Here is a 5,484-nt window from a genome sequence, read left to right as displayed (position 1 = left end):
CATACATACATACATACATACATACATACATACATACATACATATGAACAAATGTACTTCGTAAGCAAAAATTTGGCAGGCGATATTCTGACTTTACGACTGTTACATTCTCAGCCATGACATCCTTTGCAGTACAGATATAGACGGGGAGGAGAGAACGGCTATTCATGTGATTAAGATTGCCTGGCGGTAGCCGGAATTAAGTTATAAGCCTGCCATTTGTAATTAAAAGATTGATTAAGAAAATGATAAAAGATGTTATGTTCTTTGATTTTCACTTCCTTTCTGTGGTGGTTTGGTTTCGTTCCTTCCTCGTTAGCACAAAATGTAGAGGCCAATGCTTTTTCCTTTTTCTACCTTTATCCTCTTCATTATTTTTCTTACCTTTTTCCTCTCTCTCTCTGTCTCTCTCTCTCTCTCTCTCTCTCTCTCTCTCTCTCTCTCTCTCTCTCTCTCTCTCTCTCTCTCTCTCTCTCTCTCTCTCTCTCTCTCTCTCTCTCTCTCTCTCTCTCTCTCTCTCTCTCTCTCTCTCTCTCTCTCTCTCTCTCTCTCTCTCTCTCCTGTCTTTATTTCGTTCGTTTTTGTTTCCTTCCCTCTTTCTTTTTTCTTTCTCTCTTTCTTTTTCCCTTACTTTCTTTTTTCTCTTTGTTTCTCTTCTTTCTTTATCAAATCTTTGATAAGGTAACGACATTACCAGAATGCATTTGTGGTAGTATTTATATACCTTATTCTTTGAAACGGGAAACTATCTTATTAATTTGAAACAACTCGTACCTAGAGTAAAGAGTCCAAAGTCTCATTATCTTCCTCTTGTTGGCTCCATTGCACCGTCACTTTAGATCCTTAGCAGCTCTCTTTTCTCTCTCTTTTCTTTCTTCCCAATGTGAATTTCCTTCCTCCGAAATATTTCCTATTAAGTCCGCCATTAGGTCCGCCATTTTCTTTCTAAGTCAGTTTTTTTTTCTCTCTCTCTTTCTCCTTTTGCCTCTTTTATTTTGTGTAATCTGGTTCACTAAATCACCTCCTCTTCCTCCTTCTCCTCCTCCTCCTCCTCCTCTCTTCCTCACCCTCTTTTGGTCTATAATTTTCGTTGGCGTGTACATGCGTGTAACGCATGCGTACGCATTTATTCACACACTCGTGCAATTATATAGTCACTTATCTAATACATGCAAGCCTATATGTATGTAAGTCTGTGTGCACATTCAACACCTACATACACACTTAGGAAACGTACTTTACACACGCACACACACGCACACACACACACACACACACACACACACACACACACACACACACACACACACACACACACACACACACACACACACACACACACACACTCACACACACTCGCACACACATACACACACACACACACACACACACACACACACACACACACACACACACACACACACACACACACACACACACACACACACACACACACACACACACACACACACACACACACACACACACACACACACACATTTCGATTAGCCCCTTCCGTCCCGGGTGACATTTTTACTTCGCCTTCCGCCATGCCCTTTCATATAGCAAAAAGGTCGAGTATGATACATCTCTCTGCGACGCAATGAATATAAACTGGACATTTTCAAATGTCAGTAGAATTGTAAGAATATTTACGTAGACGTTGTGAAGTCTGAGTAATTTTTTTTATTAATATTTGTTTGAAGTTTGTGAAGTCTTCTATTTTTTTTTGGGGGGAGGGGAGGATGATGAGGCGTGGTAAGCCTAGGCTAAATGTTCTTTTTCGATTCACCCTCCTACGTGAATCCCATTCCCTCCTTCTCCCTGTGGCGCCACCTTTCCCACTCTTTCCCCCATGTAGTCTGTCACAAAATTCCCCTACTACATGGACGCGCTATTTCGGTCTCTTCCTGAAAACTTTCTTTTGTCTACTGTAAGTCGAATGGTTCCACAAAAAGGAAGATATATGTATATATATATATATATATATATATATATATATATATATATATATACATACATACATACATATATATATATATATATATATATATATAAATATATATATGTATATGTATATATATCCGATAATTTTCATGACAGTTGCATGCAAGATTCGAGCCACTGCTCTCAGCCACCTGTAAGATCACCTTTCGCAGAGCCTTATCCTGCATGCAATTGTCATAAAATTATCAGATTGATATCGCTCCCATCCATTCCATTCCCTACATATTCCACTCCCCTCCACCCTCCCCTCTCTCTCTTATCTTGGTACCTCCTGGATGACGGGTCATCCCTGCATCCTGTCCACTGCCCTGGGTCAGAAGCAGTGTCGCAAGACACAGCACATCCACAGCAAGGCCGCTTCATAAATTCGGCGACCTAGCCTCTCCGTCCTCTCATACAGAAAAGGAGAAGACGGGGAGAAATCCCTTGGGGTGCGTCAATTTTTTTCTCATACATACATCCTCACCTCCCATCCCCCACCCACTCCCACTCATTCATCACAGCATCATCCATACACAACCCTTCTCCATTCACCCCTATCTTCTGTCCTCTCCCGTCCTTCCTCAACAGACATTCCTCTCTTTTGTAATGCCCCTTTCACCCCATCCATACAGGTCATATTCACACCTTCCACCTCTGCCTTCCACACCTCTTTTACTAATCTTTATTCACTCATTCTCTCAATGTCTCCAAACCATCCTAATACTCTTCCATCAACCCTATCTCCCAGCTCCCTTTCCACCCCTGTTCTCCTCCTCACCTCTTCATTTCTCACTCTATCTAACCTAGTAACCCCTATCATACTTCTCAGACACTTCATCTCAAACACATTCAAACTCCTTCTCTCTTCTTCTCTTATGTTCCATGTTTCTGTCCCGTACAGTGTTGTTGGCACAATCACTCCTAATAAGCCCTATCATACTTCTCAGACATTTCATCTTAAACATATTCAAACCCCTTCTCTCTTCTTTTCTTATGTTCCATGTTTCTGCTCCGTACAGTGCTGTTGGCACAATCACTCCTTCATATAACCTCCTCGTAGCATCCATTCCCAGATGTCTATTTCTCATTCCACTTTTTAATCCACCAAGGCATTTACTGGCTTCTCTCAATCTACATTCTACCTCCATCCCACTCCTCCCTTTCCTGCCACATTCGCACCCAAGTATCTAAAACTATCCACTTCCTCCAGTCTCTTATCCTTAATGCTCACTTTCAGCCTGCTGTCACTTTGTACATCTCATTTTACTTTTGCCCACATTTATCTTCAGCTTCCTTCTTTCACACACCTTCTCATACTCTGTCACTAGCTTCCTCAATCCCTCCTTTGATCCTGCTATAAGCGCAGTGTCGTCCGCAAAAAACAACTGGCTTATTTCCCACTTTTCTCCATTTTCTTTAACCATCTCCAACCCCTGACCCACTACCCTTGCATTGCATTCACCTCTCGCACCACCCCATTCATGTAAAGATTGAACAGCCAGGGCGACATAACACATAACATCCCTGACGAAGTACCACCTTTACCTCAAACCATTCACTCTCTCCATTTCTAATCCTAACACAAGCTCTACTACTCCCGTAAAAACTCTTGACTGCTGTTTACAGCTTTCCTCCTATCCCATATATATGCAGTACCTCCCACAGTGCCTTCCTGTCTACCCTGTCTTAAGGCTTTTCTAGATCCATAAAAGCACAAAAAACATCCTTACCTTTTCCTATAGCTTTCTCAAATATCTGTCTTACCACAAAAATCTGATCTACACAATCCCTACCTGTCCTAAAAACACACTGTTCCTCATCAATTACTCCTTCTGTTCCTCTCCTAGTCCTCTCAATCAAGACCCTCCAATAGCTTTCGCAACTACACTTAACAAGCTGATCCCTCTGAAACTACTACACTCACACTTGTCCCCCTTTCCCATGTAAAGCGGAACTACATAGGCACTCCTCCAGTCCTCCGGCACTCTACCCTCTCTTAAACAAACATTAAATAACCTCACCAGCCGGTCCACCATAACTGTACCTCCTTTCTTCAGACATTCTGCATGACATCCATCCAACCCAGGTGCCTTACCTGCTCTCATCATCTTATCAGCTGGTTTCACTTCATCTTTCCTTATTTCTCCTCCATTTTTCTCATACATCACTCTCATTTACTTAGCGCTTCCCACTGCAACTACCTTTCCCTCCTTATCCTCCTTCACATTTAACATACATACATATATATACCAAGACTTTTCCCCCCTTACAAGGTAGGTAGTCAAAAAAGAAAAAGACATAAAATCATTCCCACCCATTCCATCCCTGAATACACTCCACTCCCCTCCACCCTCCCTCTTATCTTAGCACCTCCTGGATGACGGATCATCCCTGTACCTTGCCCACTGCCCTGGGTCAGAAGCAGTGTCGCAAGACGCAGCACATCCACAGCAAGGGCACTTCATTAAATGGGCGACCCCCCCCCCTCTCCGTCCCCCCATGCATAAAAGGAGAAGACAGGGATAAATCCCCTCGGGCTGCGTCAAATTATGCTCACACATACTACCTCACCCCCTATCCCCCCACCCATTCCACCTCATGCATCACAACATCATCCATATACAACCATTCTCCATTCACCCCTCTGTTCTGCCTTCTCCCATCCCTCCTCAACAGACATTCCCCTCTTCCCCAAAGCCCCCTTCACCCCATCCATCCACCTCATCCTAGGACGTCATCTCATGTTCACTCCCTCCACATCTGCCTTCCATACCTCTTTTACTAGTCTTTCTTCATTCATTCTTTCCATGTGTCCAAACCATCCTAATACTCTTTCATCAACCCTATCTCCCAACTCCCTTTCCACCCCTGTTCTCCTCCTCACCTCCTCATTTCTCACTCTATCTAGCCTAGTAACCCCCATCATACTTCTCAGACACCCCATCTCAAACACATTCAAACTCCTTCTCTCTTCCTCTCTTATGTTCCATGTTTCTGCCCCATACAGTGCTGTTGGCACAATCATTCCTTCATACAGTCTCCTCTTAGCATCCATTCCCATATGTCTATTCCTCATTACACTCTTTAATCCACCAAGGCATTTACTCGCTTCTCTCAATCTACATTCTACCTCCACCTCCACTCCACCTTTTCCTACCACATTTACACCCAAGTATCTAAAACTATCCACTCCCTCCAGTTGCTCTTCCTTAATGCTCACTTCCAGTCTGCTGCCACTTTCACCCCTTAGCAACTCCCTAAAATACTCTGCCCACCTTCTTCTCACTGCCTTCTCTTCCATTATCATCTCTCCATCTGCAGCTTTTACCCCCTCCTCTCTACTTGATTCGCCTCCAATTCATCTTTTATATATATGTATGTATATATATATATATATATATATATATGTATGTATATATATATATACATATATATATATATATGTATATATATATATACATATATATATATATATATATATATATATATATGAAT

The sequence above is a fragment of the Oratosquilla oratoria genome, chromosome 7 (genome assembly GCF_046742065.1).
Source record: "Oratosquilla oratoria isolate Oo_2021 chromosome 7, ASM4674206v1, whole genome shotgun sequence".
Classification (NCBI taxonomy): Eukaryota; Metazoa; Arthropoda; class Malacostraca; order Stomatopoda; family Squillidae; genus Oratosquilla; species Oratosquilla oratoria.
The sequence above is the reverse complement of the archived record's forward strand: the minus strand, read 5'-3'. Positions refer to the sequence as shown.